Source organism: Pristiophorus japonicus, chromosome 1 (assembly GCF_044704955.1).
Source record: "Pristiophorus japonicus isolate sPriJap1 chromosome 1, sPriJap1.hap1, whole genome shotgun sequence".
Taxonomy (NCBI): Eukaryota; Metazoa; Chordata; class Chondrichthyes; family Pristiophoridae; genus Pristiophorus; species Pristiophorus japonicus.
The window spans coordinates 134986011-135002249 of NC_091977.1; positions in this window are offsets into that span (position 1 = coordinate 134986011).

Genomic DNA, 16239 nt, shown 5'->3' on the forward strand with positions numbered 1-16239 from the left:
ATTGCAAAAAAACCACTTACTCTGAACAATAATTTGGCAGCATGCAAGAAATGGGTGGAAAGAATAAATTATATGGCGTCCTTGGAAATTAATGCAATGTATTCCACCAATAGTACAGTTGTTATGACTAACAAAGACAATAATACCCAGACGTATACCTCTTGTATTCAGTATTTTTTGGCTGGAGACTTCGTATAACTTTCTGACTTTTCTTTCCATCACCCCTTGTGTTCTATGTAAATCTATATATAATCAACTATTTCACACCAACCATGGTAAGGTGGTAAGATGTATTGCAACTCTTCATTCGCTTCAATACCCGTCACTAGCTTATAATCACCCTGCTTTGCATAAACATCATTTAGTTTCACAATAGATTTCCAGTAAGGAGGTACAATTGTTCAAGCATGTTAATCCTTGCATAACCATTTCAGTCACTATTTTAAGCACTTCAAAAACTATAGGGGCAAATTCTAATTCTCCCTGATTGGTGGGTAAAGAATGAGGGAACAGTTAAAATAGAGTAGCTCCTTACCCTGGTCTGTTCTCACTAATTCCCCATTTTAGTGCAATTGTTGGCAGATGAGGTTCTGGCAGTAGTCTAATTAATAAATGCAAATTGGGATCTCATGATGTACCTGGGCACCTGATGGCATTTTAATCCACCTCTGAGTGGGTCACCATGGCGAAATCATTAAAACCCTCTTTGGAAAGTTTAAACATTTTCCTAGTTGGGTCACGAAGAGCAGGAGTGTTTCTCTGGGTCCCACAAAGAAAGTCTGAGGGTCTGCTGCCCTAGACTCCTCCCCACACTAGCATCAGACTCTCGCTACACCCCCTCTCCCAGATTTAACTTGGTGCCACTGGGCGACCTTCAGCTGCCTGATCTCCATTTCCCCCACTTTACCAACCAGCTGCCACTTTCCACCCAAAATGACCAAGTGGCTGACATGCAGGGCCTACAACAAGGACACCACGGTGGGATTGCCAGCTCATCCCAGCGGGAGTTCAAACTAGCCATCATGAACAGTAGGACCACTCACAGCAATCTCTGGAGGTTATTTACCATTTGTGTATCTATGACTCAGAACATCCCTCACGTTTCAGACAGAGCTCATGTGTAACCAAGGTGGGCGGTGACAGAAATGATATTGAAGACACAATTATGTCATTTTGTGTCATTATAATATTATAAAGCTCATGTCTGTTTTTGGGGTAATTCCTGTGTCTGCTCTCTGGCCCACCGGAAAGGCACAAAAGATGCAGACCAAGTCTTAGAAGACCCGGTCCCTTTTTCTGTGCTGTTATGTCTCATGAATTAGTGCATGTGGTAGGGATTAATGATGCAAAATTCTGCCCCAGTGTCTCAGGACTGCTGTCAACCATTTTGAGTACTTAAACATTAATGTGACCGAGTTTAACACCAGCAGCTCCAATTATTTCCAGGTGTTTGTCTGTCTGCTAATTACATCAATATTGTTGCACAAGTCATCATTAGAGGTTATAATGGAAAGCCATGAATATTGGCATCTGTTAAAAAAAATGTTGGAAATACAGGTTTTTTTCAACATCTGAAAAAGAAAGATAGGTTAACATTTTGAATGTGACTAATCATCAGGATCCATATGGAACAAGCAGTTTGTTTTACTTTGCCACCTAGAATCCATTCTAACCGAGAGGAGTGGGTTAAAATTATTTTTTTTCTGTTGGTTAACTTGAAATGAATTTGAGCAGTTTTACCTCAGGTTCTTGTAGACATTAACATGCAACACAAAAATACCATCATATTCTGCAGTAATTCAGCAATCTTATTCAAAGAAACTTAAGATATGTAATGAATCATAATAGTGTTGGAAATAGGGGAACAGAACTGCTGAAATCTTTTTCTAATATTAGACTTTAGACACTTTGACAGGGTGATATAGAGCGAGCACTGCATTGCATGTGACCTGTGTCATCAGAAGCAAACCACAAAAAAGTTCAATTTCTTAGCACTGTGACCTCCCCATCAGTCACCTTGGTGAACAGACACACTCCAAAAATAAAAAAAAGATAAGCAATAAATCAAAGAAAGGCAAAAAAATCAAAGTCTGGTTAGGTTTGGGACTTTGATTTTGTATGTGTGAAAACAAGCATCTGGAGTCCATATTGTAGCCACTGACCTGCACTCTATGTTGTAAAGCTTTTTTTCCCTCTGATGTATGTGCAGCCTGGAAGTTTATTACCTTACAACATCTTGAGAAAGAGATTAAGTAGTTTGTGGAAGTGATCCCAATATTCTCATAAAGCCACCCACCAGGATCACCGTGCTCCGATCCTAGCCCTTCGATGTAGGCAAGGCCAGAGCAGTTTCCCTTCGATACAACTATTTTTGGTTGTATCTGTAAATCAATAAATCATTAAATCAAGTGCGCCCTGATTAATGGGGGGGGGGTGCACTAGAACCGACAATTAAACAAATTAGACTTTAAACATTAAACGGTCAAATTAAAGTTTGGTTGCCAGGGATGATGACAGACTCCAGTCCCTCTGGTGCCCAACTCTCGCGGAAGACCGCAAGCGTACCTTCCCTTCAATACATACCATTTAATTTGCTATAGATCAACAATACCCTGTACTAAGAAAGATAGATCTGGTAGTTGTTAGCTAATCTGTCAGTTAATCATACCATCGGGGAATACTTAGGTGATGAACAGGTGGGAGAAAACCAGACATGCTTGCCGAGCTACAAGAGCAATAGAAGATAACACCAATACAAAATTGAGAAAGATTGGCCCCAATAATAACTGTGAGGTGGGAAGAGAGCATGCAGGAGGTTTAGTGGCCGGGAAACCCGGAAGTACGAGTTTCCCGGAGGTCTTACCGAATTTAACGGCTGGACCTGATTTAATTTTTCTTCTCTGTTTTCTGGCCACAGCCAGTTAGATTGAAAGGCAGGCTGTCGGGCAGGTAGGCCTGTTGCTCCAGGCTGAGCCGAGGAGTGGACATTGGGAGGGAAGCTGAAATGGGAGGGAGCTGATAATGGGAGAGGTCGGATATCGGGAGGGGAGCGGACCTCGGGAGAGGTTCGGACATCGGGAAGGGAGCTGATATCGGGAAGGGAGCTGACGTTGGGTGGGAGCTGATATCGGGAGGAGGTTGGATATTGGGAGGGGAGAAGACATCGGGAGGGGGATTGGATATCGGGAAGAGAGCTGATATCGGAAGGGGAGCGGACATCGGAAGGGGACAGGACATAGGAGGGATCCAATTGAGGGGTAGTTTACAGGTTTGCATCAGGGGACCGTGCTTAATGGGGGGGCTGGGCCTGTTCCCACAGTTCTCACCTTCCTTAAGCTGCTGGGTTTCCCAAGGCACGGGACCAGCGATAAATTTAAAACGGAGTTAAAATGTGAGGCATGCAGCATCATTAAAATAGTTAAGTTCAGGATTAGCCTCCAGAGAGCCCTCCGACCCGTTTCCATTAAAACCTAAAGTGGAAGTTGGAGGTGGGTTGGGGTCGGGTTTCAGATTTTTTTTGCAGACTTGATGGGCCGAATGGTCTCATTCTGTGCTGTACTTTTCTATGTTTCTATGAATTCCCCTCCCACCCGTTCTGGGGGTTAACATTCCTCCCATTGAATTCAGTGTTTGTTATGTATGTAATAACTCGATAGACTGAATACTGTAAACTCACTCAGGTGCAAACCTGGCTCAACTTTATTCGGGCCCAAAATGCCGACATTACATGGTGGCTTGCTTTATATATCTGGCCCGCACACGCATGCGTACAGCCCAATGACCTCCGACAGTGGCACCCCCTAGTGTCTAGTAACCCCAAGCATACATACATGACAACATCCCCCTTCAAGATCTTAGTATGAGCCTTGTTACAAGTTAAGATGGTCCGGGGCTTTCCGCTCACAAATTGATCGTCTCAGTTCAACTCCAGTTCTGGGCGAGCGTTCTGAGTCAGTTATGACTGGAGGCTGGGCAGCCGATCTGATTGGAATGGCAATGACCATGCCAGAGATTTAAAGTCCAGATTCATTGATGATGGCGGAGTCCTCCGATGAATGAATATAGGTTGGTTGATCACTAATTGTGTCTTCCTCAACTTGTTCTGGTTCATCCGAGTGCCGCAGCTTTATCTGATCAACATGTTTCCTGCATGTTTGCCCATTCTTCAGCATGACAATAAACACTCTGTTACCCTCCTTGGCCGTAACAGTACCGTCGACCCACTTGGGACCTTGACCATAATTTAGCACATACACAGGATCGTTAACAGAGAAGTCGCGTGACACAGCAGCACGATCATGATACCACTGCTGATTTTGATGTCTGTTTTCAACACGATTGTTCAAGTCAGGATGGACGAGAGAGAGCTTGATCTTGAGACCTCTCTTCATCAATAGTTCAGCAGGGAAGACTCCGGTAAGCATGTGGGGTCTTGTCCTGTAACTAAGCAATATGCATGAAAAGCGAGTCTGTAGTGAACCCTGAGTTGCATGTTTCATACTCTGCTTGATTGTTTGGACAGCACGCTCTGCTTGACCATTAGAAGCAGGTTTGAATGGTGCTGACCTCACATGTTTAATACCATTGAGTTTCATGAACTCTTGAAACTCCGAACTTGTGAAGCAAGATCTGTTGTCGCTCACAATGATGTCAGGCAGACCATGAGTAGCAAATATGACACAAAGGCTCTCAATGGTAGCTGTGGATGTACTGGATGACATGATTATACACTCTATCCACTTGGAATATGCATCCACCACAACAAAAAGCATCTTACCCAGGAAAGGACGCAAAAAGTCAATGTGGATCCTCGACCATGGTTTGGATGGCCACGACCACAGACTCAGCGGAGATTCCGCTGGTATTTTGCTTAGCTGCATGCAAGTGTCGCACTGATGCACACATGATTCCAGATCAGAGTCAATTCCAGGCCACCATACGTGAGACCTGGTTATGGCTTTCATCATGACAATACCGGGATGAGTGCTGTGTAGATCACGTACAAATTTCTTTCTGCCTTTCTTAGGCATACAATATGATTATCCCACAGTAAACAATCTGACTGAATGGATAGTTTATCTTTGCGACGGTTGTAAGGTTTGGTCTCATCACACATTTCCATAGGTGTAGCAGACCGATCACCACTAAGGACACAACATTTTACAACTGATAAAATCGGGTCCTGTCTGGTCCAGGTCCTAACTTGTTGAGCATTGACAAGGGTTCCTTCACTCTCAAAAGCATCCATAACTAACAGTAGATCTGCACGTTGTGGCGTGGACAAAGGCAGATGGCTCAGTGCATCGGCACAATTCTCGGTGCCAGGTCTATGGCGAACGACATAATCATAAGCCGATAATGTCAGCGCCCATCTCTGGATGCGGGACGATGCATTGTTATTGATACCTTTGTTTTTGGAAAACAAAGGTATGAGTGGCTTGTGTTCCATTTCAAGTTCAAAACGAAGACCAAACAGGTACTGATGCATCTTTTTAACACCGTACACACAGGCTAAAGCTTCTTTTTCTACCATGCTATAGGCTCTTTCCGCCTTTGACAAACTTTTCGAAGCATACGCAACAGGTTGTAGTTTATCCGACTCATTAGCTTGTTGGAGCACGCAGCCAACTCCATATGATGAAGCATCACAGGCTAATACTAGACACTTACACGGATCATAATGTACCAGAAACTTGTTAGAGCAAAGCAGATTTTTAACTTTCTCGAAAGTTCCATCTTGAGACACACCCCAAATCCAGTTGTCGCCTTTTCTGAGCAGCATGTGCAGTGGCTCTAATAAAGTGCTCAATCTAGGTAAGAATTAGTGAAGTGGTTGAGTAGACCAAGGAACGAACGCAGCTCCGTCACATTTTGAGGCCTGGGTGCGTTTTTGTTGGTCTTGGTTTTCGAGTCCGTAGACCTGATGCTATCAGCAGCAATCTTCCTCCCCAGAAATTCGACTTCCAGTGCCATGAAGACGCACTTCGAACGTTTCAGCCTGAGTTCCACTTTGTCCAGATGATGTAGAACCTCTTCAAGGTTGTTCAGGTGTTCAGCAGTGTCATGACCTGTGACCAGAATGCCATCATGAAACACAATGGTTCAAGGGACGGACTTCAGTAGACTCTCCATGTTCCTCTGATATACGGCTGCAGCCGAATGAATTCCAAAAGGACACCTGTTGTAGTCCTTTATGAGTGTTGATGCACGTAAGTTTCTTCAATGATTTGACAGCTCCTGTGTCATATAGGCCAACGTCGTATCCAGTTTAGTGAACGACTTCCCACCGACTAGCATTGCAAACAGGTCATCAGCCTTTCGTAATGGGTAGTGATCTTGTTTCGAAAATCGTTTGATCGTGACCTTGTAGTCTCCACAAATCCTGACAGTGCCATCACTCTTCAACACAGGAACAATGGGACTGGCCCATTCGTTATATTTGACCGGTGATATGAATCCTTCATGTTAGAGTCTGCCCAGCTCAATTTCGACCTTCTCCCTCATCATGTACGGAATAGCCTGAGCTTTGTGATGGACGGGTCTTGCACCCAAATCCAGGTGAATCTGCACCTCAGCTCCTGTGAAATTGCTGATGCCCAGTTCAAACAGCGAGGGAAACTTGCTCAGCACTTGAGCACACGAAGTGTCATCTACCGATGACAATGCTTTGATATCGTTCCAATTCCATTTGATTTTTTCGAGCCAATTGCTGGTGCATGATACTTAAAGGGTTGGGGTGGATAGGCAATGGTAAACATTTAAAGATCACATGGATAAACTTCAACAATTGTACATCCCTGTTTGGAGTAAAAATAAAACGGGGAAGGTGGCTCAACCGTAGCTAACAAGGAAAATTAAGGATAGTGTTAGATCCAAGGAAGAGGCATATAAATTGGCCAGAAAAACAGCAAACCTGAGGACTGGGAGAAATTTAGAAATCAGCACAGGAGGACAAAGGATCTAATTAGGAGGGGGAAAATAGAGTATGAGAGGAAGTTTGCTGGAAACATAAAAACTGACTGCAAAAGCTTCTATAGATATGTGAAGAGAAAAAGATTAGTGAAGACAAACGTGGGTCCCATGCAGTCAGAATCAGGTGAATTTATAATGGGGAACAAAGAAATGGCAGACCAGTTGAACAAATATTTTGGTTCTATCTTCACGAATGAAGACACAAATAACTTTCTGGAAATACTAGGGGACCGAGGGTCTAATGAGAAGGAGGAACTAAAGGAAATCCTTATTAGGCGGGAAATTGTGTTTGGGAAATTGATGGGATTGAAGGCTGATAAATCCCCGGGGCCTGATGGTCTGCATCCCAGAGTACTTAAGGAAGTGGCCCTAGAAATAATGGATGCATTGGTGATCATTTTCCAACAGTCTATCGACTCTGAATCAGTTCCTATGGACTGGAGGGTAGCTAATGTAACACCACTTTTTAAAAAAGGAGGGAGAAAGAAAACAGGTAATTACAGACCAGTTTGCTTGACATCAGTAGTGGGGAAAATGTTGGAATCAATTAAAGATGAAATAACAGCACATTTGGAAAGCAGTGACAGGATCGGTCCAAGTCAGCATGGATTTATGAAAGGGAAATCATGCTTGACAAATCTTCTAGAATTTTTTGAGGATGTAACTAGTAGAGTGGACAAGAGAGAACCAGTGGATAGAAACATAGAAACATAGAAACATAGAAAATAGGTGCAGGAGTAGGCCATTCGGCCCTTCTAGCCTGCAACGCCATTCAATGAGTTCATGGCTGAACATGCAACTTCAGTACCCCATTCCTGCATTCTTGCCATACCCCTTGATTCCCCTAGAAGTAAGGACTTCATCTAACTCCTTTTTGAATATATTTAGTGAATTGGCCTCAACAACTTTCTGTGGTAGAGAATTGCACAGGTTCACCACTCTCTGGGTGAAGAAGTTTCTCCTCATCTCGGTCCTAAATGGCTTACTCCTTATCTTTAGACTGTGTCCCCTGGTTCTGGATTTCCACAACATTGGGAACATTCTTCCTGCATCTAACCTGTCTAACCCCGTCAGAATTTTAAATGTTTCTATGAGGTCCCCTCTCATTCTTCTGAACTCCAGTGAATACAAGCCCAGTTGATCCAGTCTTTCTTGATAGGTCAGTCCCGCCATCCCGGGAATCAGTCTGGTGAACCTTCGCTGCACTCCCTCAATAGCAAGAATGTCCTTCCTCAGGTTAGGAGACCAAAACTGTACACAATACTCCAGGTGTGGCCTCACCAAGGCCCTGTACAGCTGTAGCAACACCTCCCTGCCCCTGTACTCAAATCCGCTCACTATGAAGGCCAACATACCATTTGCCTTCTTCACCGCCTGCTGTACCTGCATGCCAACCTTCAATGACTGATGTATCATGACACCCAGGTCTCGTTGCACCTCCCCTTTTCCTCATCTGTCACCATTCAGATAATAGTCTGTCTCTCTGTTTTTACCACCAAAGTGGATAACCTCACATTTATCCACATTATACTTCATCTACCATGCATTTGCCCACTCACCTAACCTATCCAAGTCGCTCTGCAGCCTCATAGCATCCTCCTCGCAGGATGTGGTGTATTTGTACTTTACAAAGGCTTTTGACAAGGTCCCACACAAGAGATTGATGTGCAAAATTAAAGCACTTGGTATTGGGGGTAATGTACTGATGTGGATAGAGAACTGGTTGTCAGACTGGAAAAAGGGAGTCGGGATAAACGGGTCATTTTCAGAATGGCAGGCAGTGACTAGCGGGGTGCCGCAGGACTCAGTGCTGGGACCCCAGCTATTTACAATATACATCAATGATTTAGATGAAGGAATTGAGTGTATTATCTCCAAGTTTGCAGATGACACGAAGCTGGGTGGTGGTGTGAGCTGTGAGGAGAACACTAAGAGGGTGCAGGGTGACTTCGACAGGTTAGGTGAGTGGGCAAATGCATGGCAGATGCAGTATAATGTGGATAAATGTGAGGTTATCCACTTTGGCTACAAAAACACAAAGGCAGAATATTATCTGAATGGCGACAGATTAGGAAAAGGGGAGGTGCAACAAGACCTGGGTGTCATGGTATATCAGTCATTGAAAGTTGGCATGCAGGTACAGCAGGCGGTGAAGAAGGCAAATGGTATGTTGGCTTTCATAGCTAGGGGATCTGAGTATAGGAGCAGGGAGGTCTTACTGCAGTTGTACAGGGCCTTGGTGAGGCCTCACCTGGAATATTGTGTTCAGTTTTGGTCTCCTGATCTGAGGAAGGACATTCTTGCTATTGAGGGAGTGCAGCGAAGGCTCACCAGACTGATTCCCGGGATGGCTGGACTGACATATGAGGAGAGACTGGATCGACTGGGCCTGTATTCACTGGAGTTTAGAAGGATGAGAGGGGATCTCATAGAAACATATAAAATTCTGAAAGGACTGGACAGTTTAGATGCAGGAAGAATGTTCCCGATGTTGGGGAAGTCAAGAACCAGGGGACACAGTCTAAGGATAAGGGATAAGCCATTTCGGACTGAGATGAGGAGAAATGTCTTCACTCAGAGAGTGTTAACCTGTGGAATTCCCTACCGAAGAGAGTTGTTGATGCCAGTTCCTTGGATATATTCAAGAGGGAGTTAGATATGGCCCTTACGGCTAAAGGAATCAAGGGATATGGAGAGAAAGCAGGAAAGGGGTGCTGAGGTGAATGATCAGCCATGATCTTATTGAATGGTGGTGCAGGCTCGAAGGGCCGAATGGTCTACTCCTGATCCTATTTTCTATGTTTCTATGTTTCTATGAACAGCTTTGGACCATTTCCTGGAACGATCCATAACAGTAGATCATGAACCACACCATCATACGACACCTTGACACTGCACTGCCAATCACCGGTATGAGTTCTTTGGTGTAAGTACGCAACTTGGCATTGACGGGCCTCAGCTTAGGCTTCACAGCCTTAGTGTCCCACAGCTTGTTGTATGTCCTTTGGCTCATTATCGACTGACTCGCACCTGTGTCCAATTCCATCGAAACCGGCATGCCATTTAGTTTCACATTAACCATGATCGGTTGGCTCCTTGTCAGGAATGAATACAGTCCATACACTTCCTCTTTGGGTATCTCGGGTTGCATATCAAGGTCTGCGCTGGACTGGTCGTCATCATCCATGTGGTGAGTCGCAGCACGCTTGCTCAGTTGTGGACACATTCGCTGTAGATGCCCCACTTTCGAACAGCCTTTACAGATGTACTGTTTAAAACGATACTGATGATGCTGGTGATTGACTCCAGAATGCCAACAGGGTGAAATCGGATTCGTACCCATTGGCGAACTTTGAGCAGCTACAGGTTTCGCATACGTAGTCAAGTAGGCCCTGCCATAAGCAGCTCTGCCATACGATGACACAATCTTGTTTACAGTACTTGCTGTGGAGCTCTGCCGTAAGTTATCATCTGTCGTCATGCATGCCTGTGCTATCGTGATGGCCTTGTTCGAATCCGGCATCTCCGCAGCCAATAACTTCCGGAGGATTACCTCGTGGTTGATTCCTATTACGAAGAAATCTCACAGCATGTCTCCCAACGCGCCTTCGAACTTACATGGCCCAGCAAGACGTCTTAGGTCGGCGACAAATTCCAACACATCCTGGCCCTCAGAACGAACGTGCGTGTAGAATCGATAGCGTGAGATGATGATGCCTTCTTTTGGTTTGAGATGGTCTTGTACCAGAGCACACAATTCCTCATAGTCCTTGTCCATTGGACGTGCAGGCGAGAGGAGATTCTTTATGTGGCCATAGATTTTCGGACCGCAAACCGTGAGGAAAACCGCCCTGGGCCTAACTGCGTCAGTAGCTTCCTCCATTTTGTTGGCCACTAAGTACTGTTCCAGGTGATCGATAATATCCAACCAGTCCTCTCCCTCCACAAATCTCTCCAGAATTCCAATGGTGCTCATTTTGCAGGCGAAGTTTCTTGAGTTATCTCGTCACCAAATGTTATGTATGTAATAACGCGATAGACTGAAATCTGTAAACTCACTCAGGTGCAAACCTGACTCACCTTTATTCGGGTCCAAAGTGCCCACATTACATGGTGGCTTGTTTTATATACCTGGCCCGCACACACGTGCATACAACCCAATGACCTCCGGCAGTGGCACCCCCTGGTGGCTAGTAACCTCAAGCATACATGCATGACAGTGTTTTCAAGGAATGTGACATTTAATGATAGGAGTTTGACAGGCAATTCAGTATGCTGTACCATGAAAATGTTCAGCAAAGAGATGTAGGTAATATTAGCTCTGTGTTAAAAGCAGCAATTGTTAAGGGAATTTAACATTTAAATTTAAACTTGGGAGTAGCTGTACAAATGTTGCAGTCCTATGTGAGTTTTTTTCCACGACATATACTTTCAACTCAGGTACTTATATGATTTCTTTCCAGATGGAATGAATATTCTGCCGTAGTAATTTCTTCTAGTCTCTCGGCAAAGACTGCTTCATGCATTAATTTCAGCTCAATTAACTTTTATACATGCAGGCAGTTCGTTTTTCCTCATTATGGCTTTTCAACGCACTGGTAATATTAATGTTTAACTGTAGCTATCAAAGTTAATCTTTCCCTCACATTATACTGGGGATCCAAATGGTAACTGGTAACTTTCTAGGCTCTGAAATTCCGGCCTTGCTGAGTCTGTATGGGTCATATGGAATACATACGGACCCGGCGAGGCCTTGCAAAAGCCGTTTTTTGGCGCACAATGCACATGCGCCAAAAACCGGCTTTTCCTGATTCTTGGCAGATCCTCTGCATCCCTGGGAGAAGGACATCCGCGCAGGCGAGATTGGGCTATTTACCCATCTCTTGCTCAGCGAATGTCCTTCAAACTCTTATGCCTGGTAAAAGCAGGCACATAATCTACTTTTACCAGCATAAGAAGTTTTAAAACATATAAAAATAAAATGTAATTACGCATTTTTATAGTAAAAACCCTGTTCACTAAAGTAAGTTTATTAAAAGACATTAAAAAAAATCCCCAAAATATATATTTTTTCTAAAACATTTCATTAACTTTCACTTCAATTAATTTTAAATATGTGCGTTTTTTTATTATGTTGTGTTTGGGTGTTTTAGGGGGTTATTCTCATTGATAGTAATGGGAACTCGTAAAATCAGAGTTCCCATTACTATCAATGAAAATACTGTACCGTGATTGGTTGTCCAGGCCTACGTGACTCCAGCTTCTCCGTCCATATCTAAAAGATGTGGATGGCTGCGAAGCGCATGGAAAGAAGGCCTCCGACCGGAATCCAAGGCGTCTTGCCGTGTGCAGGCAACCCCTGGGCCTCCAGCAACAGCACCCTCTAGTGTGTAAGGTGTGTACACTACAAAGATACATTCAATGTTGCATGACAGTGTTACAGATATCACACAGTGAACAGGCATGTCTACACAACAATACTGTCCCCTGAGCATTTTTCATATCCTAGTTGTCATGCCCAGTGGAGGTGATCAGTGGTGGGCTATTGGCGGTTGTGGTGAGGGTTGTGTGGTTGCCAGGTGTGACCCCTGTGCTTGAGGCTGGCCTCGTACGTTTCCCCTCCCTCACACACAGACCATGTGGGTGTCACTGTTGTGGGATCCCTCGGGGAGGTAGCCACGGCAGCAGTGGGTGGTGTGTGTACACTGTGATGTGGGTAGTTGTGGGATGGTGGGCAGCGCCACAAGACTGGGTGGGCTCCTTGTCCACCAATGGGGATGAGGGTCAGGTCATCCCAGGGTTTGCCAGGGAAGCTGGAGGGTATTGGCCTCATGCTTCTGGTGTTGGCCCTGATGGCCAGAGGCTGTAGGGCTGGTCTGGTGCAGGTTGCCATTGGTGGTGGCTTGTCTGCCCATTGACCATTGTCCCTGTCGTGGGTCTGTTCTCACTGCCTGTGTGTGTGTCCTGCAAGAGGTACCACATTCATTCCAAAGCTTCATTAAGGTGGTCGCCAAACTCACACGGTGCAGCTAGTCTTCTTAAGTGTGCAGCATACTTGGCAATTTCTTGGCCCTCAGGTCGCCGGTAAGTGTAGAACCGGTGCCTGGCTGTGAGGATGCTTTCTTTCGGTTTTAGTTGTTCCTGTATGATTGTTACAAGTTCCTCATAGCTCTTGGTGGTTGTCTTCTCCGGGGCTAGTAAGTCCCGGATGAGACCGTAGATGGTGGGCCCACAACTGCTAAGCAGGATGACCCTGCGTTTGTTCGGTAGTGTGGCCGGTGTGTCCCCGTCCAGGTCGTTGGCTATGAAGAAGTGTTCCAAAGTTTCCACAAAAGCGTCCCAATCTTCCCCCTCCGTAAACTGCTGAAAGTTGCTGAGGTTAGACATGTTGAGCGTGTAGTTCGTGATCCAGTATTCCCGTCGCCAGTTGTAGTGTATGTAGGTACCTTTAGTAATGACTCCACGAGGCAGGGTATGGTGCTTAAATTCTGCAGACCTGCAGTCTTTTATTAGCAGCTCCTGAGTGACGACAGCAAGCTGTGTGTTCCTTTTTATACTGGGTTACCTGCCATGTGCAGGCAACCCCTGGGCCTCCAGCAACAGCATCCTCTAGTGTACCGGTAAGGTGTGTACAGTACAAGGGTACATTCAATGTTACATGACAGTGTTACAGACATCACACAGTGAACAGGCATGCCTACACAACACCATATGACAGTAAACAGAGTGCCATCATTCTCTCTACTTTCTTCTTAAAGACAAGGAAGTACCACCTCGATCTTCCATCTTCAGTGACCCCTGTTGAAGACTCCTTTTATGCGAGTGGAAGCTGGCCAGCCTAGGGGCAGGTATCCTGCTCCCACTTGTGGGGAGGAGCATAACTAGAGGCCATCAATATAAAATAGTCACTAAGAAATCCAATAGGGAATTCAGAAGAAACTTCTTTACCCAAAGAGTGATGAGCATGCGGAACTCGCTACCACAGAGAGTGGTTGAAGTGAATAGTATTGATGCATTTAAGGGGAGGTTAGATAAGCAGATGGTGAGGGGAGGAAGAGAATACAGCATTATGCTGATAGATTTAGATGAGGAAAGACAGGAGGAGGCTCGAGTGGAGCATAAACGCTGGCATGGACTGGTTGGGCTGAATGGCCTGTTTCTGCGTCGTATACCCTATGTAATCTTATGTAATCCTCCCTTGAAAAAAGTGGATCATAGCACCATTGTTCCCTGTGTCAGAGGATGCTCTAAAACTTAAAAAAAAAATTCCCATTCGTTCTGAATTTTAAGGATTCAGACCCCATCCTGAATCCTATGGGAAATCTAATTATATTTATAAATAATTGAAACAATATACAGACAACTCTCGATTATCTGGGTCTCTCGGGGATCAGGCTATGCCGAGTAAACGATTTTGCCGCTAGGGCGAGTGCACGTCTCAGAGCTGAAATTTGACGGTGCTAGAACCAACCACGAAGCATGAAGGTAATAAAATACATGACAATGGATTCATATCGTCTGTGTTAGTTATTTTTTATTTTTAAATGCCCCTGTAATTTGACTGTTCAGTACTTGGCGAGAATGTTTAGGTCCCAAATTTGATCTGCGGTCTTTCACGTGGAGAGAAAGATAAAACAGCGGGCAAGGACACGGTGAACCCTATTGTGTTGGAAGCGGATATTTTTAAACTCTCTGGAGTGGGAACATTCAATAAATAATTCATTGCACCCAGGGCTGCAGTTACTCGCTGATGTCAGCGCTTTCGTGCAAACAGCGGACGGTGCAGAAAGTGGTCAGCGCAGGACTGTGTGTGGGGTGGGTTTAATGATCGTGTGTAAGAGCGCGTTAAAGACCAAAAATGAGTAGTTTGGACAGGAGCTTTGCGTTGCTTTCTGTTGCAGTTGGGATCAGCTTCTTATCCGGTGCTGAGATTAGAAAAACAGTGAAATGTCCATCTCGGTGCAGCTGTACACGGGACACTATCATGTGTATCGGAACTTCATCTATCCCCCCAATGATTTAACCTCCCTGTAAGTAACCAGAACTGACTGCAGTATATATTTTGTTTTTCATCTGTTCCTGACTGGGGACGAAGTGACAACCCTCATTACGTCAGCTGGTATTCACGTGTGCGACAGTTTTTAAAAGTGCCGTTGCAGCGGGTTCTCCGTTAGATCCGTGTACGGATAATCGAGAGTTGCCTGTATTAACTCCCAGTATAGAAAGCTCTTCTCTATGTTTCATAACTGCTGCATCCCCATCCCATTGGGCCGTGCTTCAGCCCTTTGGGAGGTTGGTAATGCTCATCTTGTGATATAGTATGCTGGGTTCCCCTGATGATGAAAAAGCAAGAACTCCCAGCATCAGGAGGCCCTACCCTAGGCCCCATCCTTCTGCATTAGTGGCCTTGTTTGAGGCAGGCAGAGACTTTATTGTGCAAGAACATAATTGCAAACTCCAGTGTGAGGCAGAGAATTGTCCTATCTAAGTTTGCAGCTGTTCGTCCTGACTCCTGCTGGACTCCAGTGGAACTCCATCTAACCAATTTCAGGATCAATAAAAAAAATAAAAAAATAAACATGGTTGAAGACATCCTTACAGGTTTCTCATGGGTCCCTTGTGACTTTTAACAGTGGAGCATCACTGGGCCACTGCAAACAGGTTCCAATGCCTGGATTGTACAGGCCTTGATCCCACTGGTAGCCACTTAGCAGTGGGGCCGTGCAGCAAAGCCTGCCCACTTGCTGACATGTCCCTGCAGCTGGGTGATAAAACAGCAGACAAAAAGGTTCGCAACCAGCAGGGCAGAGTAAAATGGTTCCACTTGTCTTTGGGGCAGAGATGTGGCTTTGGGCCTTAACACCCAATTTTCCTCTATTGCACATCCTGGGTATGCCAGAAAATGTGTGGCTAGATTGTGGAGATCCTTGATGTTTGTTCATCAATGTTAACTCTTTTTAATTTGCTCTTGGGACGTGGGAGAGACTGGCAAAGCAGTACTTGTTGCTCATCCCTAATTGTCCTGAGAGCATAAAGAGTTAAACATACAGTAATGTGGGGTGTGTAGGCCAGATTGGATAACGGTGACAGGTTCTCTTTCCTGAAGGACATTCATTATTGAACCACTTGGGTTTTAATGAAAATCTGGCAGCTTTTATGGTAATTTTGTTCTCTAATTTATCTCTTCCCCCTCACCCTCCCCAGACAGTTCCTGTAATTAATTTAAATACTTGCCTAACTTAAAGCTACCTATTCTTCCAACCGTCA